At 45.0% G+C, this 24,718-nt stretch overlaps 1 protein-coding gene across 1 annotated transcript in view; it reads left to right on the forward strand.

Annotated features, from left to right (window-relative positions):
- Positions 1-24,718, forward strand: part of VSNL1 (visinin like 1) — a 182,168-nt gene that overhangs the window by 25,713 nt on the left and 131,737 nt on the right. The gene's annotated exons all lie outside the window — the stretch shown is intronic.

Consider the following 24,718-nt stretch of genomic DNA (forward strand, 5'->3'; position numbering starts at 1 on the left):
TCTGGAGCATCTTATGGGGCCATAATCAACGTTTGTGCAGCATTATATGGGGCATATATCTTTATGGAGCATCTTATGGGGCCATAATCAATATTTGTACAGCACTATATGGGGCAAATATCTCTGGAGCATCTTATGGGGCCATAATCAACGTTTGTGCAGCACTATACGGGGCAAATATCTTTATGGAGCATCTTATGGGGCCATAATCAATATTTGTACAGCACTATATGGGGCAAATATCTCTGGAGCATCTTATGGGGCCATATTCAACGTTTGTGCAGCATTATATGGGGCAAATATCTTTATGGAGCATCTTATGGGGCCATAATCAACGTTTGTGCTGCATTATATTTGGCAAATATCTATATGGAGCATCTTATGGGGCCATATTCAACGTTTGTACAGCACTATATGGGGCAAATATCTCTGGAGCATCTTATGGGGCCATAATAAACATTTGTGCAGCACTATATGGGGCACATATCTTTATGGAGCATCTTATGGGGCCATATTCAATGTTTGTGCAGCACTATATGGGGCAAATATCTCTGGAGCATCTTATGGGGCCATAATCAACGTTTGTGCAGCACTATACGGGGCAAATATCTTTATGGAGCATCTTATGGGGCCATATTCAACGTTTGTGCAGCATTATATGGGGCAAATATCTATATGGAGCATCTTATAGGGCCATATTCAACGTTTGTGCAGCACTATATGGGGCAAATATCTATATGGAACATCTTATGGGGCCATAATCAACATTTGTGCAGCACTATGTGGGGCAAATATCTTTATGGAGCATCTTATGGGGCCATATTCAACATTTGTGCAGCATTATATGGGGCAAATATCTCTGGAGCATCTTATGGGGCCATAGTCAACGTTTGTGCAGCACTATACGGGGCAAATATCTATGGAGCATCTTATGGGGCCATAATCAACGTTTGTGCAGCACTATATGGGGCAAATATCTCTATGGAGCATCTTATGGGGCCATATTCAACGTTTGTGCAGCGTTATATGGGGCAAATATCTTTATGGAGCATCTTATGGGGCCACAATCATCGTTTGTGCAGCATTATATGGAGCCATATTCAACGTTTGTGCAGCATTATATGGGGCAAATATTTATATGGAGCATCTTATGGGGCCATAATCAATATTTGTGCAGCACTATATGGGGCACATATCTTTATGGAGCATCTTATGGGGCCATATTCAATGTTTGTGCAGCACTATATGGGGCAAATATCTCTGGAGCATCTTATGGGGCCATAATCAACGTTTGTGCAGCACTATACGGGGCAAATATCTTTATGGAGCATCTTATGGGGCCATATTCAACGTTTGTGCAGCGTTATATGGGGCAAATATCTTTATGGAGCATCTTATGGGGCCACAATCATCGTTTGTGCAGCATTATATGGAGCCATAATCAACGTTTGTGCTGCATTATATTTGGCAAATATCTATATGGAGCATCTTATGGGGCCATAATAAACATTTGTGCAGCACTATATGGGGCACATATCTTTATGGAGCATCTTATGGGGCCATATTCAATGTTTGTGCAGCACTATATGGGGCAAATATCTCTGGAGCATCTTATGGGGCCATAATCAACGTTTGTGCAGCACTATACGGGGCAAATATCTTTATGGAACATCTTATGGGGCCATAATAAACATTTGTGCAGCACTATATGGGGCACATATCTTTATGGAGCATCTTATGGGGCCATATTCAATGTTTGTGCAGCACTATATGGGGCAAATATCTCTGGAGCATCTTATGGGGCCATATTCAACGTTTGTGCAGCGTTATATGGGGCAAATATATTTATGGAACATCTTATGGGGCCATAATCAATATTTGTACAGCACTATATGGGGCAAATATCTCTGGAGCATCTTATGGGGCCATATTCAACGTTTGTGCAGCATTATATGGGGCAAATATCTATATGGAGCATCTTATAGGGCCATATTCAACGTTTGTGCAGCACTATATGGGGCAAATATCTATATGGAACATCTTATGGGGCCATAATCAACATTTGTGCAGCACCATGTGGGGCAAATATCTTTATGGAGCATCTTATGGGGCCATATTCAACGTTTGTACAGCACTATATGGGGCAAATATCTATGGAGCATCTTATGGGGCCATAATCAACGTTTGTGCAGCACTATATGGGGCAAATATCTCTATGGAGCATCTTATGGGGCCATATTCAACGTTTGTGCAGCGTTATATGGGGCAAATATCTTTATGGAACATCTTATGGGGCCATATTCAATGTTTGTACAGCACTATATGGGGCAAATATCTCTGGAGCATCTTATGGGGCCATAATCAACGTTTGTGCAGCACTATATGGGGCAAATATCTTTATGGAGCATCCTATGGGGCCATATTCAACGTTTGTACAGAACTATATGGGGCAAATATCTCTGGAGCATCTTATGGGGCCATAATCAACGTTTGTGCAGCATTATATGGGGCAAATATTTCTATGGAGCATCTTATGGGGCCATAATCAACGTTTGTGCAGCACTATATGGGGCAAATATCTATATGGAACATCTTATGGGGCCATAATCAACATTTGTTCAGCACTATATGGGGCAAATATCTATATGGAGCATCTTATGGGGCCATATTCAACGTTTGTACAGCATTATATGGGGCAAATATCTTTATGGAGAATCTTATGGGGCCATATTCAACGTTTGTGCAGCATTATATGGGGCAAATATCTTTATGGAGAATCTTATGGGGCCATAATCAGCATTTGTCCAGCATTATATGGGGCAAATATCTATATGGAGCATCTTATGGGGCCATATTCAACGTTTGTGCAGCATTATATGGGGCAAATTCTTTATGGAGAATCTTATGGGGCCATAATCAGCATTTGTTCAGCACTATATGGGGCAAATATCTTTATGGAGCATCTTATGGGGCCCTTATTAACCTTTGTGCAGCATTATATGGGGCATATTTTAATACGGAGCATCTTATGGGGCCCATCATGAACTGTATGGAGCATTTTATGGGGTTCCTGATTCAATATGGATATTCAAAAACACTTAACCTACTGATATCTCAATTAATTTTACTTTTATTGGTATCTATTTTTATGTTTGAAATTTACCGGTAGCTGCTGCGTTTCCCACCCTAGGCTTATACTCGAGTCATTAAGTTTTCCCAGTTTTTTGTGGCAAAATTAGGGGGTCGGCTTATACTCGGGTCGGCTTATACTCGAGTATATACGGTAAGTCTCCTCTTAGTCTTCTTTTTTGTAAGCTAAACATTCCCAGATCCTTTAACGTTCCTCGTAGGACATAGTTTGCAGTCCGCTCACCATCCTGGTAGCTCTTCTCTGAATTTGCTCCAGTTTTTCAATGTATTTTGTAAAATGTGGTGCCCAGAACTGGACACAGTATTCCATATAGATTACTAAAGAGAAAAGATTGTGCACCTCTGCTGCTTGGTGCACAGTCTGGTTCCAGGTGAATCCCTCAGCTAAAACTTGCTTCAAGACCACCCGTCTTCAGGAACCAAGGAAAATATTACTTACTGATTAAATCTTTCTAAAGAGGAAAATTCCCATTAAAAGGCTATAAGTCGTATATTGTTTTTCTGTTGAATTGTTCACTTTGGGGTGAAGTTCAGGAACTGTTAGGTTTTAGAAAAATATAACTTTATTGTTACAATTCCAATATTACGTGACCTTTAAAGACGAGCTTTCACCAAATTTTTCATGTTCAACTGGACACATGATGTAACAGCGACTTTTTTTTTTATGCTTCTCCATTGCAGAGGAATTGGTATTCAAAGTAATTAGCACTTAATGAGTTAACACTCACTCCCACTTACCAAAAAGTTATCAGATATTTTTCACTTGGGGAGTGTACTTCTTCTCCCCAGCCTTCCCACACCAGGGAATTTATCTGAAAGGTGACGGTCATCTGTGCTCTAATCTCCCTGCACTGTCTAATTATGCAGGAGGTTAGACCAGGAGATCAGAGCTCTATCCTTACATTTCACACTGAGACATTTAAGCCACGGTAGGATATCTTCTTTTTATCCTGTGTGTATCTGCTTGCATATGATTGGGCAACTCGTACAGGGAGAAGAAGTACACGCCCCCAGTGAAAAATATCTGGTAACGCCCACTTAGTACTTAATTTAAGTTAAATCATTAGGTGCCAAATACTTTCCTAATATCTCCAAAACAGAGAGGCGAAATAAAGAACAAAACAAAACGCCATTTTATTCCACTCTGCAGCCTCTATAACATCATATGTCCAGTTGAACATGCGAAATTTGGAGAAAGGTCCTCTTTAAAATAAAACAGAAAACTATCTATGGTGGGCAGTAACATATCAGGACTTGCCAAAAAGATTATTTGACTGTTTAGGTGATTTTAGAAACTGGAACAGACATATTGCAATCTTTCTGTTGATGTGATGTCAGCGCTGCAGGCAGTAACAGACACCAGGAGCAAAGGCAAAACCTCAGCACTGAACCTGGTGATGGTGAGTAAAGCATAGGTTGTTTTTTGTGTCTTTTTTAAACAAATTGCATCCAAGTAACAGAAGTTTTCTAAAATCGTAAGATGGTTTCCTGCTAATATTTGTGAATTCTGCTGACTTTCATCTGATTTGTATGGGGACCTTAAGTTTAATATTGGGATTATTAAATCTGCTCCAGTCTTTCTCTACGTTTCCTAGCCAATTACCCCTTACCTAAACAAATCCTTACAAAGGGTCCAAAGCAGTGGTCATACAGTGCGATGTGAACACAGAATGTGTGCCCCCCTGTAGGCATGGTATGTACGAAAAATGGGTTGAGAATGTGGGGTTTAAAAGGGTTTTCCAGTTTTGGGAAATCCCTGTTTCCCGAGAGCATTTTGACTGCGCTTTACTCTCCCTCTTCAGGTCCAGTGCTGAGTCTCTACCGCTTCTCCCAGTGTCTATCAAGAGCTTGTCATGCCAGGGCAGGGAGATGGCCGATGAGCGACGCAAATTGAGGGGGCGAGGTAGCTGATAAAGGGGAACCCAGCCGGTAGGGAGAGGGTGAAGATGGCGACCCCTCAACACTCTGCTGACACCTGCGCTCCCTATTCCTCCTAGAGCCTAAGAAGCCTATCACGTGCCTAAGCCCTGGCTGACTGTTGTGATTTTGCTTTTTGCTCCCTCTAGTGGTCATTAGTGATTTGACTCTGGAGCTTCTGTCTTTTCCTATATCCTCACCTGGGCCGTTAGTTCAGGGGCGTTGTTATATAAGCTGCCTGAACCTTCAGTTCAATGCCTGGCATCGTTGAAATCAGAGCTAATCTGTTGTGCTCTTGTCCTATGATCCTGGTTCCTGTATTTCAAGCTAAGTCTGCTTCCTTGCTATTTGCTTTTGTTTTGTTTGGTATTTTTGTCCAGCTTGTTCCAATCTGTATCCTGACCTTTGCTGGAAGCTCTAGGGGGCTGGTGTTCTCCCCCCGGACCGTTAGACGGTTCAGGGGTTCTTGAATCTCCAGCGTGGATTTTTATAGGGTTTTTGTTGACCAGATAAGTTATCTTGCTATATTCTGCTATTAGTAAGCTGGCCTCTCTTTGCTGAACCTGGTTCATTTCTGTGTTTGTCATTTCCTCTTACCTCACCGTTATTATTTGTGGGGGGCTTGTATCTTGCTTTGGGGTCCCTTTCTCTGGAGGCAAGAGAGGTCTTTGTTTTCTTCTCCTAGGGGTAGTTAGATTCTCCGGCTGGCGCGAGTCATCTAGCGATCACCGTAGGCATGATCCCCGGCTACTTCTAGTGTTGGCGTTAGGAGTAGCTATTTGGTCAACCCAGTTACCACAGCCCTATGAGCTGGATTTTTGAATCTCGCAGACTTACACGTTCCTCTGAGACCCTGTCCACTGGGGTCATAACAGTATGCCAGGCCAGTATTAAATGTTTAATGCATTGCAGAAGTGGGATTATAAGAAAGAAAATTTTGAGTTTTTTTTTTCCCTCTCTCATTTTTTTTTTTTTTCTTTTCCCCTTTACCTCAGAGTGGCTTAAGCTTGCTGCAGACATGAATGTCCAGACCTTGATTACAAGTGTGGACCAGCTTGCCGCTCGTGTGCAGGGTATACAAGATTATGTTACCAGAAATCCTAGGTCTGAACCCAAGATTCCGATTCCTGAACTGTTTTCAGGAGACCGATTTAAGTTTAGGAATTTCAGGAATAATTGTAAATTGTTTTTGTCCCTGAAACCTTGTTCGTCTGGAGACTCTGCTCAACAAGTAAAAATTGTTATTTCATTCTTACGGGGTGACCCTCAAGATTGGGCTTTTTCGTTGGCGCCAGGAGATCCGGCATTGGCTGATATTGATGCGTTTTTTCTGGCGCTCGGTTTACTTTATGAGGAACCCAATCTTGAGATTCAGGCAGAGAAAGCCTTGCTGGCTATGTCTCAGGGCCAGGACGAGGCTGAGGTGTATTGCCAAAAATTTCGGAAATGGTCCGTGCTGACACATTGGAACGAGTGTGCACTGGCCGCTAATTTTAGAAATGGCCTTTCTGAGGCCATTAAGAATGTTATGGTGGGTTTTCCCATTCCCACAGGTCTGAATGATACCATGTCCCTGGCTATTCAAATTGACCGGCGGTTGCGGGAGCGCAAAACCGCAAATTCCCTCATGTTGTTGTCTGAACAGACACCTGATGTGATGCAATGTGATAGAAAAACCGCAAATTCCCTCATGGTGTTGTCTGAACGGACACCTGATTTGATGCAATGTGATAGAATCCTGACTAGAAATGAGAGGAAAATTCATAGACGCCGGAATGGCTTGTGCTACTACTGTGGTGATTCTACACATGTTATCTCAGCATGCTCTAAACGTATATCTAAGGTTGTTAGTCCTGTCACCGTTGGTAATTTGCATCCTAAGTTTATTCTGTCTGTAACTTTGATTTGCTCACTGTCATCTTATCCTGTCATGGCGTTTGTAGATTCAGGTGCTGCCCTGAGTCTTATGGATCTCTCATTTGCTAAGCGCTGTGGTTTTATTCTTGAACCATTAGAAAATCCTATCCCTCTTAGGGGTATTGATGCTACGCCATTGGCAGAAAATAAGCCGCAGTATTGGACACAGGTTACCATGTGCATGACTCCTGAACACCGCGAGGTGATACGTTTTCTCGTTCTACATAAAATGCATGATTTGGTTGTTTTGGGGCTGCCATGGTTACAGACCCATAATCCAGTCCTTGACTGGAAGGCTATGTCAGTGTCTAGTTGGGGCTGTCGTGGTATTCATGAGGATTCCCTGCCTGTGTCTATTGCTTCTTCTACGCCTTCGGAAGTTCCGGAGTATTTGTCTGATTATCAGGAGGTCTTTAGCGAGTCCAGGTCCAGTGCATTGCCTCCTCATAGGGAATGTGACTGTGCAATAGATTTGATTCCAGGCAGTAAATTTCCTAAGGGAAGACTGTTTAATCTGTCGATACCTGAACATACCGCTATGCGTTCATATATCAAGGAGTCTCTGGAGAAAGGACACATCCGTCCGTCTTCTTCCCCTCTTGGTGCGGGATTCTTTTTTGTGGCTAAAAAGGACGGATCTTTGAGGCCTTGTATTGACTATCGGCTTTTAAATAAGATCACTGTCAAATTTCAGTATCCTTTGCCGCTGTTGTCTGACTTGTTTGCCCGGATTAAAGGTGCCAAGTGGTTTACCAAGATAGACCTTCGTGGTGCGTACAACCTTGTGCGCATTAAGCAAGGGGATGAATGGAAAACCGCATTCAATACGCCCGAAGGTCATTTTGAGTACTTGGTGATGCCTTTTGGGCTCTCTAATGCCCCTTCAGTTTTTCAGTCCTTTATGCATGACATTTTCCGGAACTATCTGGATAAATTTTTGATCGTTTATCTGGATGATATTCTGTTTTTTTCTGATAATTGGGACTCGCATGTGGAGCAGGTCAGGATGGTCTTTAAAATTTTGCGTGAAAATTCTTTGTTTGTCAAGGGCTCAAAGTGTCTTTTTGGTGTACAGAAGGTTCCCTTTTTGGGGTTCATTTTTTCCCCTTCTGCTGTGGAGATGGACCCAGTCAAGGTCCGAGCTATTCTTGATTGGACTCAGCCCTCGTCAGTTAAGAGTCTTCAGAAGTTCTTGGGTTTCGCTAACTTCTACCGTCGTTTTATCGCTAACTTTTCTAGCATTGTGAAACCTTTGACGGATATGACCAAGAAGGGCTCCGATGTGGTTAATTGGGCTCCTGCTGCCGTGGAGGCTTTCCAGGAGTTGAAACGTCGGTTTACTTCGGCGCCTGTTTTGTGCCAGCCTGATGTCTCGCTTCCCTTTCAGGTTGAGGTGGATGCTTCAGAGATTGGAGCAGGGGCCGTTTTGTCGCAGAGAGGCCCTGGTTGCTCTGTTATGAGACCTTGCGCCTTTTTCTCTAGGAAGTTTTCGCCTGCGGAGCGAAATTATGATGGGGGCAATCGGGAGTTGTTGGCCATGAAATGGGCATTTGAGGAGTGGCGTCATTGGCTCGAGGGTGCTAAGCATCGTGTGGTGGTCTTGACTGATCACAAAAATCTGATGTATCTCGAGTCTGCTAAACGCCTGAATCCTAGACAGGCCCGCTGGTCATTGTTTTTCTCCCGTTTTGACTTTGTTGTCTCGTATTTACCAGGTTCAAAAAATGTGAAGGCCGATGCTCTTTCCAGGAGCTTTGTGCCTGATGCTCCTGGAGTCGCTGAACCTGTTGGTATTCTTAAGGATGGTATTATCTTGTCAGCTATTTCTCCAGATCTGCGACGTGTGTTGCAGAGATTTCAGGCTGATAGGCCTGATTCTTGTCCACCTGACAGACTGTTTGTGCCTGATAAGTGGACCAGCAGAGTCATTTCCGAGGTTCATTCCTCGGTGTTGGCAGGTCACCCAGGAATTTTTGGCACCAGAGATCTGGTGGCCAGATCCTTTTGGTGGCCTTCCTTGTCTAGGGATGTGCGGTCATTTGTACAGTCCTGTGGGACTTGTGCTCGAGCTAAGCCTTGCTGTTCTCGTGCCAGCGGGTTGCTCTTGCCCTTGCCTGTCCCTAAGAGACCTTGGACACATATCTCCATGGATTTCATTTCTGATCTTCCGGTGTCTCAAGGCATGTCTGTTATCTGGGTGATATGTGATCGCTTCTCCAAGATGGTCCATTTGGTTCCTTTGCCTAAGCTGCCTTCCTCTTCCGATCTGGTTCCTGTGTTTTTCCAGAACGTGGTTCGTTTGCACGGCATCCCTGAGAATATTGTGTCAGACAGAGGATCCCAGTTCGTTTCCAGATTCTGGCGATCCTTTTGTAGTAGGATGGGCATTGACTTGTCGTTTTCGTCTGCTTTCCATCCTCAGACTAATGGACAGACGGAGCGAACTAATCAGACTTTGGAGGCTTATTTGAGGTGTTTTGTCTCTGCTGATCAGGACGATTGGGTGACCTTCTTGCCGTTGGCTGAGTTTGCCCTTAATAATCGGGCTAGTTCCGCCACCTTGGTTTCGCCGTTTTTCTGCAACTCTGGTTTCCACCCTCGTTTTTCTTCGGGTCATGTGGAACCTTCTGACTGCCCTGGGGTGGATTCTGTGGTGGATAGGTTGCAGCGGATCTGGAATCTTGTGGTGGACAACTTGAAGTTGTCACAGGAGAGGGCTCAGCGCTTTGCCAACCGCCGCCGCGGTGTGGGTCCCCGACTACGTGTTGGGGATTTGGTGTGGCTTTCTTCCCGCTTTGTTCCTATGAAGGTTTCCTCTCCCAAATTTAAACCTCGTTTTATTGGTCCTTACAAGATATTGGAAATCCTTAATCCTGTATCCTTTCGCCTGGATCTTCCTGTGTCGTTTGCTATCCACAACGTGTTTCATAGGTCCTTGTTGCGGCGGTACGTTGTGCCTGTGGTTCCTTCTGCTGAGCCTCCTGCTCCGGTGTTGGTTGAGGGCGAGTTGGAGTACGTGGTGGAGAAGATCTTGGATTCTCGTCTCTCCAGGCGGAGGCTTCAGTACCTGGTCAAGTGGAAGGGCTATGGTCAGGAAGATAATTCCTGGGTGGTCGCCTCTGATGTTCATGCGGCCGATTTAGTTTGTGCCTTTCACGCCGCTCGTCCTGATCGCCCTGGTGGTCGTGGTGAGGGTTCGGTGACCCCTCACTAAGGGGGGGGTACTGTTGTGATTTTGCTTTTTGCTCCCTCTAGTGGTCATTAGTGATTTGACTCTGGAGCTTCTGTCTTTTCCTATATCCTCACCTGGGCCGTTAGTTCAGGGGCGTTGCTATATAAGCTCCCTGAACCTTCAGTTCAATGCCTGGCATCGTTGAAATCAGAGCTAATCTGTTGTGCTCTTGTCCTATGATCCTGGTTCCTGTATTTCAAGCTAAGTCTGCTTCCTTGCTATTTGCTTTTGTTTTGTTTGGTATTTTTGTCCAGCTTGTTCCAATCTGTATCCTGACCTTTGCTGGAAGCTCTAGGGGGCTGGTGTTCTCCCCCCGGACCGTTAGACGGTTCAGGGGTTCTTGAATCTCCAGCGTGGATTTTTATAGGGTTTTTGTTGACCAGATAAGTTATCTTGCTATATTCTGCTATTAGTAAGCTGGCCTCTCTTTGCTGAACCTGGTTCATTTCTGTGTTTGTCATTTCCTCTTACCTCACCGTTATTATTTGTGGGGGGCTTGTATCTTGCTTTGGGGTCCCTTTCTCTGGAGGCAAGAGAGGTCTTTGTTTTCTTCACCTAGGGGTAGTTAGATTCTCCGGCTGGCGCGAGTCATCTAGCGATCACCGTAGGCATGATCCCCGGCTACTTCTAGTGTTGGCGTTAGGAGTAGCTATTTGGTCAACCCAGTTACCACAGCCCTATGAGCTGGATTTTTGAATCTCGCAGACTTACACGTTCCTCTGAGACCCTGTCCACTGGGGTCATAACAGCTGACCCCAGCTGGGTCTTAGCCCTAGATTGTGAGCTGGCAGCAACACACTAGGCACGTGGGAAAGGCCGGGGAATGGGTTTCCGAAAACCAGAAAAAGGCTGATGACATCATGCATGACCTCACGTTTTGACACTCTGTCCGGGACTTCCGTCTGATTGAGGTGAATCTCTTAATGACGCCATTCACTGTAGTGAATCAGATAGTCACTTTGTACTCTTTCTGGCTTGCATGTCCATCTTTTTAGTTGGAGACAAAAGTCCGGTCCACCGGAACGGAGGCCTCATCATGGTCAAAAGCTTTCTTAGGGCATTGCGTCTGAACACTGTTTTAAGGGGCTTCCAAAATGAGCCTCTGACAAGAGTCTCGAATGTGGGGTCAAAGATGGTGTGAACATCGCCTTAGATATACATATATATATATATATATATATATATATACAGGTCCTTCTCAAAAAATTAGCATATAGTGTTAAATTTCATTATTTACCATAATGTAATGATTACAATTAAACTTTCATATATTATAGATTCATTATCCACCAACTGAAATTTGTCAGGTCTTTTATTGTTTTAATACTGATGATTTTGGCCTACAACTCCTGATAACCCAAAAAACCTGTCTCAATAAATTAGCATATTTCAACCGTCCAATCAAATAAAAGTGTTTTTTAATAACAAACAAAAAAACCATCAAATAATAATGTTTAGTTATGCACTCAATACTTGGTCGGGAATCCTTTGGCAGAAATGACTGCTTCAATGCGGCGTGGCATGGAGGCAATCAGCCTGTGACACTGCTGAGATGTTATGGAGGCCCAGGATGCTTCAATAGCGGCCTTAAGCTCATCCAGAGTGTTGGGTCTTGTGTCTCTCAACTTTCTCTTCACAATATCCCACAGATTCTCTATGGGGTTCAGGTCAGGAGAGTTGGCAGGCCAATTGAGCACAGTAATACCATGGTCAGTAAACCATTTACCAGTGGTTTTGGCACTGTGAGCAGGTGCCAGGAAGCATGAAGTGCTCCAAAATCTCCTGATAGCTAGCTGCATTGACCCTGCCCTTGATGAAACACAGTGGACCAACACCAGCAGCTGACATGGCACCCCACACCATCACTGACTGGGTACTTGACACTGGACTTCAGGCATTTTGGCATTTCCTTCTCCCCAGTCTTCCTCCAGACTCTGGCACCTTGATTTCCGAATGACATGCAAAATTTGCTTTCATCAGAAAAAAGTACTTGGGACCACTTAGCAACAGTCCAGTGCTGCTTCTCTGTAGCCCAGGTCAGGCGCTTCTGCCGCTGTTTATGGTTCAAAAGTGGCTTTACCTGGGGAATGCGGCACCTGTAGCCCATTTCCTGCACACGCCTGTGCACGGTGGCTCTGGATGTTTCCACACCAGACTCAGTCCACTGCTTCCTCAGGTTCCCCAAGGTCTGGAATCGGTCCTTCTCCACAATCTTCCTCAGGGTCCGGTCACCTCTTCTCGTTGTACAGCGTTTTCTGCCACATTGTTTCCTTCCAACAGACTTACCATTGAGGTGCCTTGATACAGCACTCTGGGAACAGCCTATTTGTTGAGAAATTTCTTTCTGGGTCTTACCCTCTTGCTTGAGGGTGTCAATGATGGCCTTCTTGACATCTGTCAGGTTGCTAGTCTTACCCATGATGGGGGTTTTGAGTAATGAACCAGGCAGGGAGTTTTTAAAAGCCTCAGGTATCTTTTGCATGTGTTTAGAGTTAATTAGTTGATTCAGAAGATTAGGGTAATAGGTCATTTAGAGAACCTTTTCTTGATATGCTAATTTATTGAGACAGGTTTTTTGGGTTATCAGGAGTTGTAGGCCAAAATCATCAGTATTAAAACAATAAAAGACCTGACAAATTTCAGTTGGTGGATAATGAATCTATAATATATGAAAGTTTAATTGTAATCATTACATTATGGTAAATAATGAAATTTAACACTATATGCTAATTTTTTGAGAAGGACCTGTATATATATATATATATATATATATATATATATATATATATATATATATATATATATATATATTTCCTAAAAAAAAAGGTAACCTGAGCATGGATTCCTTTTGATTTCCATTCTTGGTTTAGGTAACTGCTTGCTATTATTACAGGTCTTGATGGCAGCAGGGCTGGTATTGCAGCAATGGCTATGGGTAGCTGCCCACCACAAGGATCTAGGCCAGCAACCGTTTCCAGATCATTTCTGCTGGACATTTATTACATCTGTTGCTAAGCAACTATGCTAGAGCTTCAGAAACAAAGGCTTGAGATTTCTCATCCCCCAAACACTTTGCTGAATGGAGAGCCAAGAAGTGTGCAGCCTCATAGGAGTGGAAGCCTTAACCCCTTCCTTACTAAATCATATATGTGCAATACTATTAGGGATATGCAAGATGCTTAGTTAAGAAAATGATTTTGCCTTATAAAGAATCAAAAAATTCAAAAAGGATTCTAACGGTGAGCCGAAATTCCCTCCCTAAACTATTATATGTGCATATAACTCTTTCAAAGACAAGTCCAGCAATACCTTTATATGTCAAGTCCATTCCTCCGCTACATTACCTTTTGAATTGATATACAAATTTCTTTGATAGATCTGAAGCCTCTGTCACTCCAGCTCTATTCCTCACCCAGCGCCACAGCCTCCTGCTTGACTGACGGCTCCTTTGCCTGAAGTCACACGGCATAGAGGCTGTCAGTCAACCAGGAGGAGGCGGCGCTTGGTGGGGAATAGAGCTGGAGTGACAGATGCTTCAGATTTACCATAGCCATCTGTTTATCAATTCAATCTCTTGATTTCTTAGTAATGGATGAACGGAGTGGCCATGTAAGTGTATTGCTGGACTTTTCTTTGAAAGAGCCATATGCACATATAAGTTTGGGAGTCAAATCCTCCTGACAGATTCTCTTTAAAGCTGCAAGCAATTAATGTAAAGACCTACAACCCACCTGAGATACTTGTTCCCTTCCAAATGTATTATTCCTTCTTTCTTCATCCTTCCGCCTTCCTCCTCTTTTTCCCTCTTCTTCCTTCCTTCCTTCCTTCCTTCCTTTTCTTCCTCCTCCTTCTTCTCCTTCTCCTTCTTCCTCCTTCTTCTCCTTCTTCTCCTCCTCCCTCATTCTTCTTCCTCTTCATCCTTCTCTATCTTCCTTCTCTCTCTTCCTCCTTCTCTCTCTTCCTCCTTCCTTCTCTCTCTTCCTTCTTCTTCTCTTTCTTCCTCCTTCCTTCTCTCTCTTCCTCCTCCGTTCTCTCTTCTTTCTTCCTTCTCCCTCTCACTCTTTCCTTCTCCCTCTCCCTCCTTCCTACTCCCTCTCCCTCCTTTCTACTCCCTCTTCCTCCTTCCTTCTCCCTCTTCCTCTTTCCTTCTCCCTCTTCCTCTTTCCTTCTCCCTCTTCCTCTTTCCTTCTCCCTCTTCCTCTTTCCTTCTCCCTCTTCTTCTTTCCTTCTCCCTCTTCTTCCTTCCTTCCCCCTCTTCCTCCTTCCTTCCCCTCTTCCTCCTTCCTTCTCCATCTTCCTCCTTCCTTCTTCTCCTTTTTCCTTCCTCTTCATCTTTCTTCCTATTCCTCCTTCCTCTTTCATCCTCTTTCGTCCTCTTCTTTCTTCCTATTTCTCCCACTTTCTTATTTAATCTTATTTGTAGTGATATAATATCTGGAAGAGGATATGGACTTGCATGCATTCATATGATTTGGCCTAGGGTACACGAAAACTTTCCGTCTTGGTTGTCTTATCAGGCGTCTTTGGCATGATCATCAAAATGAATTGTGCTTCAAAGCATTATGGCTCTCTGTGTTCTGCTGTTCTCACACCTATCATAGCTACCAATGTTTTAAAGTCAACAATTAAGACATTTAATCCCCTGCCCCAGCACTATGAATTGACCCCAAAGTGCCAAGAATGACCAAACAGCACCTTTTGCAGAAGCCGTGACTTTTTACTTATTGCCTGGAAACAGATGGATAGACATGTGTAAAGCTCAGTTCACATGCATATACAGGCGCTTCTCACAAAATTAGAATATCATCAAAAGGTTAATTTATTTCAGTTCTTCAATACAAAAAGTGAAACTCATATATTATTTAGTCAGTACAAACAGAGTGATCTATTTCAAGTGTTTTTTTCTGTTACTGTTGATGATTATGGCTTACAGCCAATGAAAACCCAAAAGTCGTTATCTCAGTTATTTAGAATACTTCATAACACCAGCTTGAAAAATGATTTTAAAACCCAAAATGTTGGCCTACTGAAATGTATGTTCAGTAAATGCCTTCAATACTTGGTCTGGGCTCCTTTTGCATCAATTTGTGCATCAATGCGGCGTGGCATGGAGGCGATCAGCCTGTGGGACTGCTGAGGGGTTATGGAAGCCAAGGTAACTTTGATAGCAGCCTTCAGCTCGTCTGCATTGTTGGGTCTGGTGTCTCATCTTCCTCTTTACAATACCTCATAGATTCTCTATGGGGTTAAGATCAGGCGAGTTTTCTGGCCAATCAAGCACAGTGATACTGTTGTTTGTAAACCAGGTATTGGTACTTTTGGCTGTGTGGACAGGTGCCAGGTCCTGCTGGAGAATGAAATTTTCATCTCCAAAAAGCTTGTCGGCAGAGGGAAGGATGAAGTGCTCTAAGATTTCCTAGTAGACGGCTGCACGGACTTTGGTCTTGGTAAAAAACAGTGGACCTACACCAGCAGATGACATGGCTCCCCAAACCATCACTGATTGTGGAAACTTCACACTAGACCTCAAGCAGCTTGGATTGTGGCCTCTCCACTCTTCCTCCAGACTCTGAGACCTTGATTTCCAAGTGAAATTCAAAGTTTACTTTCATCTGAAAACAACACCTTGGACCTCTGACAACAGTCCAGTTCTCTTTCTCCTTGGCCCAGGTAAGACGCTTCTGGCGTTGTCTATTGGTCATGAGTGGCTTGACACAAGGAATGCGACACTTGTAGCCCAAGTCCTGGATACGTCTGTGTGTGGTGGCTCTTGAAGCAATGACTCCAGCAGCAGTCCACTCCTTGTGAATCTCCCCCAAATTTTTGAATGGCCTTTTCTTAACAATCCTTTCAAGGCTGCTGTTATCCCGTTTGCTTGTTCACCTTTTTCTACCACACGTTTCCTTCCACTCACCTTTCCGTTAATATGCTTGGATACTGCATTCTGTGAACAGCCGGCTTCTTTAGCAATGACCTTTTGTGTCTTACCCTCCTGGTGGAGTGTGTCAATGACTGCCTTCTGGACATCTGTCCTCAGTAGTCTTCTCCATGATTGTGGAGCTACTGAAACAGACTAAGGGACCTTTATAAACACTTAGGAAGCCTTTGCGGGTGTTTTTTGTTAATTATAATTTATTGAGATAATGACTTTTGGGTTTTCATTGGCTGTAAGCCATAATCATCAACATTAACAGAAATAAACATTTGAAATAGATCACTCTGTAATGACTCTATATAATATATGAGTTTCACTTTTTAGTATTGAAGAGCTGAAATAAATTGACTTTTTCTAATTTTGTGAGAAGCATCTGTACATGTGGAATGGCATAAGACATGATTAACCAATTGTTTTTACTGAGGGTTGGGTCAGTATAGTAGCCGGCATAGTTACAGTAAATTTTTTCCAAACATCAATAGCCGTTTCTTTCAGCCCCATAGAAATTAATGGAACTTTTTTTTTTAACACACTGACTACTGATTTTCCAGAAAATCATTCTTAATGGTTTTGTACAGAATAAAAAAAATCAGTGCTATAATTACATGTCGGATATAAAGTACTTTTTAAAAATAATAGGTAAATTCTGTGCACCGTACCCACGTCTGGGGTTAGGCGTCCAGTGGGATACAATGTCGCCACATGTGTACTAACAATGACTTATTATTCCATGAATGTTTTTACTTTCTTTTGGAAGTAATTAAAAAACAATTAAGTGTAAACTGTGAGGAATGAGCCGGTGGGGATGCATCTGTCTTCTCTATTCACTATGTATATAGCAATGACAGTGTCTGCCCATTGGTGATGTATCCGTGCGGACCCCCGTGCTGACCCAGTGCATTCTCCTTACACACATCACATAAATCACGTTCCGAAAAAAATCTGCCTCTTCACACAAAAAGGAGTGCAGGCTTTATAGTTCAGCTTTGTGTATTTAGCGGTTTCAATTTATCGCTATTGATTGGCTATTACAATGGCGCTGAGTCTGTGAATCTCACATCCCTTAGATCCAGGCTATTTAATCACCATCACTTATTATAATTCTTTTAATGAATGTAATTAATAATTATTTTACTTATCATATTATAATAGAACCTGAAAGAACAGAAGTTTTGTCTCGTAGGTGTTCCTAACACATTGGAAAATGACTTTTCGTTTGTGAATTAATTTAAAGTGCAGCTGTAATGTTTAAATCACATTTTGTGTTACATGTATTTAAAAAAAAAAATAAAAATAAACTTTTTTCATATTATAATCTTTATTAAGAAAACAAATTTTATCTTGCAATTTTCACACTGGCCACTAGGGCTTCTTTTTAGACTCATACTTCCTGTCCTTTCAGGAACAGTTTACAGCAGTTTCATTATCATCACAGGCAAGATTATAATGACATAATACCTGATAACTCTGAATCCACCAATCACAATAGGTGGAGTCACAGCATCTATTCTTACCCTCCCTTCATAATGACCTTTGCACATGCGCATTAGATACTTCAATAAAAAAAATTGGGGTCCGACAATTGTGGCTAATGTACATGTATTATATTGTGAAACTATTGTTTGTCAGTGCGAATATTGCACAGGTTATTTTCTTTAAAATACAGATTGTGATATGTAAACAAAAAAAAAAGTCTGCGTAAACTTTTGGGGGGGGGGGGGGGGGGTCCAACCACCTAAATAAAAAAAAAAAGATAATTTTGTGCCTCTTTAACTAGGTAGAGAAGACAAAGATGCATAAATATAGCAATTACCGTATTTTCTGGTGTATAAGACAACTGGGCGTATAAGACGACCCCCAACTTTTCCATATAAAATGTGGAATTTGGGATATACCCACCGTATAAGACGGGGGTCATCTTATACGCCCAGTCATCTTATACGGCGTGTGGTTCCCAGGGTCTGGAGGAGAGGAGACTCCTTCAGGCCCTGGGATCCATATTCATGTAAAAAATAAATTATAAAAAAAAAAAATATGGATATACTCACCCCTCCGACGGACCCTGGACCTCAGCGGTGAAAGCGCCTGCCTCCGTTCCTAAGAATGCAGTGAGTGAAGGACCTGCGATGACGTCACGGTCACGCGACCGCTCACGTGACTGCTCATGTGACCGCGACGTCATCGAAGGTCCTTCACTCACTGCATTCTTAGGAACGGAGGCAGATGCTTGCACCGCTGAGGTCCAGGGTCCGTCGGAGGGGTAAGTATATCCATATTTTTTATTTTTATTCTTTATTTTTTATATGAATATGGATCCCAGGGCCTGAAGGAGTCTCCTTTCCTTCAGGCCCTGGGAACTATCCAGGATAGCTCTGTGCACCCGTACTCAGCGTATAAGACGACCCCCGACTTTTGGGACAATTCTTAGGGGTTAAAAAGTCGTCTTATACGCCGGAAAATACGGTACATTATATGAACAAAATTTAACAGAACATTCCCAAAAAATGTTTAGGACATCCAAATTATAACGTTTTTGGCGGTAGAGTATTATTATTAGAGGATTATTGTCTATCAACAGAATAAGTATTGAACGTCCCCTATGGGTCCAACCCAGGGGACCCACACGAATCACAAGACTCCAGTGTGAATGGAGAGCTAGCATTAGTTAGGGTTGAGTAAAAAGCTTCACTCTGCCCTGGTTTGGTGTTCAGTCCGATTGTCACACACAGTGTAAGAAAGACTAAGTGCAACATGAGAGGAAGGGAGCCCAACACTAGGGAAGGGAGGAGTGGGGACCCCTAGGCAGATCTAAAGTCACCCTGTCTGCCCTAAACGTCCCTATATAGGCTCTGCACCAATCGCCGAGCAGGAACTTAATCCCTGCCTGACCCTGGCAATAATTCCAGCTTAAGGAAGGACGGGGTTAGCACTAGTCAATCCCCACTACAACTAAAGACAGCTGGGATAAACAAACATGTGGAAACTTTATCTTGAGTAGACTCAGAGAGGTAACACTGACGTCCACCAGCAGCACTAAAGAGGAAGATAGCCGACTGCTATAGCTCCTAGCCTCAAGAGGGAAAAATGGAAATATCACCGGCAGTTCCCAGAAGCAGACAAGAAGTCTATAAACACCCACTTACAAAAAGACTGACTGGCACTTCCAAGCTAATGTGAACAGGTGCCAACTAGAAGTAGCTACCTACATATACAATAAACAAAAAAATTTGCACTCTGTAGTGCTAAAGCATGTCAATGTGAAATATATGAAATATGAATAGCAATACAGCTTCTGGATACTAGGAAAAAACCCAGTCCAGGTGTGTCAGTTAGAGCCGGGGGAGGTTGCCACCACTCGATCCAAGAGTCAGAAGGACTATGAAGGTGTCTGCAAAGCCAACTGCAGAGAACTTCTGCCGCCAGATGCTCTGCGACTGTCTGCAGCCTCTGACACGGCCGTGACACCGGTACTCCCTAGTGCCCAGAGCAGGGCAGTTTTCAATTCTGTGCTGTCAATTCTGAACATCTCTGGCGTATAGTAGACCCCAGGATCTGGTAGGCACCAGTGGTACCCAGGATGCTGGTCTGAGAATGCCGGCTGCAGAAGTGAAGACTACCCTTTTCCAACTACCACAGAGGCTGAATACCAAACTAAGGCTGAGGGAATCTTTTTACTTAACTCTAGCGTCCATGCGTGACCGCTGCTTTTTTACATCTGTGGGACTGGTGTAGAGCACTAAACTTTGTTTTTTTGTGTCTACAAAGAAGTTTAAAGGGAAATGTTTCTCCTTGTTGGGAGTTTCAAGCTTGCGTAAGGAGACTTATAGGCAATGCATTGCTCCGCTGGGAATTTAAAAATGTAAATAACCTGTTCAGACATTGCATGGCCTATAAGTCTCCTTACGCCACCGTAGCACTCCTGACAAGGAGAAACGATCCCCCTTAGACCTCCAGCCAGTGGCCTCTCACAGTAGCTGGTGCTAGAGTTCAAGTCTTCTTCCTCTCTGAAGAGGCTGTTTTGCATATGACTACAAAAAAAATATTAGCTGCCCATTATTTTTGGATAAATTGTGCAGAATAAGGAAACATCAGATCGTCGACCCTGGGTGACATCTCTGTCGACAATCGACTGTAAGGCAGCTCACGGCAGAAGTCGCTGAGCATGCTCGATACACTCATCCATAGACGTCCATGAGACTGTTGTGGAGGAATGCAGTGAGCATGCTCTGTAACCTGTCTCTGGATACATACTGTTGTGTGCTTGAGGCAAGATGTCTGCCTCCAAAAATAAGCATTACTTTTTTGTCTTGTCTTGACTGAAGATGTTAAGACGGGGACTTCTTTTGATTGTACGCCAGAAATTCCTTTTTCGATTGACATGACGCAGATAATTCTGTACAGAATTCTCAGGTTATCACGACATAGAATACACCAGATCTAGGATCGTTTTGCTATTTTTCCTCCATGGTGGTCCAGAGACTTCATCCTTGCTTATAGAGTGCACCTTCCATCATCATCCTCTCGATTGCCCGCTGTTTGCAGTCTCCACACTGGCCTCTCGCATCGTTCCCAGACCATTTGGAAGCCATGATTGCTCCTGACGAGTGGCTCGTATCCGGCACTCTCACGCTGTGATACTGTTTTCTACTTTTTTCCCTTCGTCCGTAATGATCCATTTTGTAAATGATGGATCTTCTGTGCTCAGATGTCAACTTCAATTTCTACAGTCCGCCTGGAAGAATAAAATATCGCAGCTATTTATAGCCGGGTAATTGAACCGATCGGAAAGAGTCATCATCGATCAGGTGTGGGAAGCCTATAATTTCTCTAAAGAGGGACGAGGCGTTCGCCCACTTCCCATCATTCTCGTCAATAGACGTTGTTTGGAGGAGAAAGGACTTAACCTGAAACATAGCTCTTAACCTCCGCTCCAGCAGATTGACGAATCCTTGGGACTGGTCCGTTGACGTCATCACATAAGCGTTACCTGTTGTGCTGCCTCCTAATCCTGCCTTCGGGGGGTCTTTGTATAGAATATAATCACCTCTCTGTGCCCGAGTATTGTATTATGCTGCATACACTGCAACGTGTCAGGAATTCTGTGCGTGCTGCACTTTGTTTAGATGGTTGTTTATTGCAACAATTTTGGAATAAATAGAAGTTTTTTTTTTAAAGTTTTTGCGCTGCTTTCATTTATGTTGCGGTATGTTTTTATGTTCTTACTAGCGCCATTTTTAATTTTTTTAAAAACATTTGTTTTTATTTTTTATTTTGGGGGGGGGGATGGAATGGAAACTCTTTGGAGTGTTCCCTAACCCCTCCCACCTGTATTTACCGTGTATACTCTAGTATAAGCCGACCCGAGTATAAGCCGAGGCACCTAATTTTGCCACGGGAAACTGGGTAAGCTTATTGACTCAAGTATAAGCCGGGTATGCATTGTCCCCTCATCCCTGTCCTGCTATGCTCAGCTCCCCCGTCGTGTCCTGGTATGCATGGCTCCCCCGTCCTGTCCTGGTGTGTGTGGCTCCCACGTCCTGTCCTGGTATGCATGGCTCCCCTGTCCTGTCCTGGTATGTGTGGCTCCCACGTCCTGTCCTGGTATGCATGGCTCTCACGTCCTGTCCTGGTATGCATAGCTCCCCTGTCCTGTCCTGGTATGCATAGCTCTCCCGTCCTGTCCTGGTATGCATGGCTCTCCTGAACTTGTGCATTTATTGAAGATGTAATGACAGCCATCTCCCCAGTGCCTTTACCTGACATGCAGCCCCATATCATCAATGACTGTGGAAATTTGCATGTTCTCTTCAGGCAGTCATCTTTATAAATCTCATTGAAATGGCACTAAACACAAGTTCCAGCATCATCACCTTGCCCAATGCAGATTCGCAATTCATCACTGAATATGACTTTCATCCAGTCATCCACAGTCCACGATTGCTTTTCCTTAGCCCATTGTAACCTTGTTTTTTTCTGTTTAGGTGTTAATGATGGCTTTCTTTTAGCTTTTCTCTATGTAAATCCCATTTCCTTTTGGGCGGTTTCTTATAGTTCGGTCACAGACATTGACTCCAGTTTCCACCCATTCGTTCCTCATTTGTTTTGTTGTGCATTTCCTGTTTTGGAGACATATCGCTTTAAGTTTCCTGTCTTGGCGCTTTGATGTCTTTCTTGGTCTACCAGTATGTTTGCCTTTAACTACCTTCCCATGTTGTTTGTATTTAGTCCAAATTTTAGACACAGCTGACTGTGAACAACCAACATCTTTTGCAACAATGCGTGATGATTTACCCTCTTTTAAGAGTTTGATAATCCTCTCTGTTTCAATTGACATCTCTCGTGTTGGAGCCATGATTCATGTCAGTCCACTTGGTGCAACAGCTCTCCAAGGTGTGATCACTCCTTTTTAGATACAGACTAACGAGCAGATCTAATTTGATGCAGGTGTTAGTTTTGGGAATAAAAATTTACAGGGTGATTCCATAATTTTTTCCTCAGAATTAAGTGATTCCATAATTTATCCCCTATGCTTGGTTAACCCCTTCCCGACCCATGACGCCACATAGGCGTCATGAAAGTCGGTGCCAATCCGACCCATGACGCCTATGTGGCGTCATGGCGGGAATGCTTCCCTGCGGGTCCGGTGACCGGGGTCATTCAAATGTCACCATACCCGCAGGTGCAGGGGGACCTGTACTTCACCCCGGGGGGGGTGGCTTTGCCCCCCCGGGTTTACGATCGCTCCTGGCGACCTTTTTTTAACCCCCTCCAGCTCTGATTGGAGCTAGCGTCCATGTGACGCTTGCACTCCAATCAGATGTGGAGGGGCGGAGATAAACAGTGTCTGCCTCGCTCCTCAGCTTCATCCCATCCGTGGAAGCTGAGGAGCGAGGTGCCCGACTGTTCACCTGCCCCCCCAGACACCGCGATCGCCGCCGCCGCTGCTGCAGACCTCTTCAGAGCGCTGCCACTACTGCCGCCTCCCCCACTGCTACCGCCTGCACCACCGCTGCTGCTGAGGACAGGTACCTCCACTCTCCTGTCCTCCACTCCCCCCAACCTCTGCTCCCTCCCCCCTGCCCCCCTGATCACCCCCTGCTCCGGTGATCACCCCCCCTGCCCCCCTTTATCTCACCTGCTGCTGCTCTACTTTCTTTTCTCCTACCGCCCCCCTGCGTCTGTCAGCCCCTCCTCCCCTGGTGATCACCCTCTAAAGTGATCATCGCTAATCACCCCCTGCCCCCCTGATCACCCCCTACCCCCCCCCCGATCACCCCCTGCCCCCCCTGTCCACCTGATCACCCCCCTTTGTCACCTGCTGCTGCTGCATTTTCGTCTTTCCTACCGCCCCCTGCGTCTGTCAGCCCCTCCTCCCCTGGTGATCACCCTCTTCAGTGATCACCGCTAATCACCCCCTGCCCCCCCTGTTCGCCCCCTGCCCCCCCTGATCACCCCTTGCCCCCCCCCGTCCACCTGATCACCCCTCTGCCCCCCTTTATCACCTGCTGCTGCTGCTGCGTTTTCATCTCGCCTACCGCCCCCTGCGTCTGTCAGCCCCTCCTCCCCTGGTGATCACCCTCTTCAGTGATCACCGCTAATCACCCCCTGCCCCCCCTGTTCGCCCCCTGCCCCCCCTGATCACCCCTTGCCCCCCCCGTCCACCTGATCACCCCTCTGCCCCCCTTTATCACCTGCTGCTGCTGCTGCGTTTTCATCTCGCCTACCGCCCCCTGCGTCTGTCAGCCCCTCCTCCCCTGGTGATCACCCTCTTCAGTGATCACCGCTAATCACCCCCTGCCCCCCCTGTTCGCCCCCTGCCCCCCCTGATCACCCCTTGCCCCCCCCCCGTCCACCTGATCACCCCTCTGCCCCCCTTTATCACCTGCTGCTGCTGCTGCGTTTTCATCTCGCCTACCGCCCCCTGCGTCTGTCAGCCCCTCCTCCCCTGGTGATCACCCTCTTCAGTGATCACCGCTAATCACCCCCTGCCCCCCCTGTTCGCCCCCTGCCCCCCCTGATCACCCCTTGCCCCCCCCCGTCCACCTGATCACCCCTCTGCCCCCCTTTATCACCTGCTGCTGCGTTTTCATCTCGCCTACCGCCCCCTGCGTCTGTCAGCCCCTCCTCCCCTGGTGATCACCCTCTTCAGTGATCACCGCTAATCACCCCCTGCCCCCCCTGTTCGCCCCCTGCCCCCCCTGATCACCCCTTGCCCCCCCCGTCCACCTGATCACCCCTCTGCCCCCCTTTATCACCTGCTGCTGCTGCTGCGTTTTCATCTCGCCTACCGCCCCCTGCGTCTGTCAGCCCCTCCTCCCCTGGTGATCACCCTCTTCAGTGATCACCGCTAATCACCCCCTGCCCCCCCTGTTCTCCCCCTGCCCCCCCTGATCACCCCTTGCCCCCCCCGTCCACCTGATCACCCCTCTGCCCCCCTTTATCACCTGCTGCTGCTGCTGCGTTTTCATCTCGCCTACCGCCCCCTGCGTCTGTCAGCCCCTCCTCCCCTGGTGATCACCCTCTTCAGTGATCACCGCTAATCACCCCCTGCCCCCCCTGTTCGCCCC

Source organism: Ranitomeya variabilis, chromosome 2 (assembly GCF_051348905.1).
Source record: "Ranitomeya variabilis isolate aRanVar5 chromosome 2, aRanVar5.hap1, whole genome shotgun sequence".
NCBI classification, from domain to species: domain Eukaryota; kingdom Metazoa; phylum Chordata; class Amphibia; order Anura; family Dendrobatidae; genus Ranitomeya; species Ranitomeya variabilis.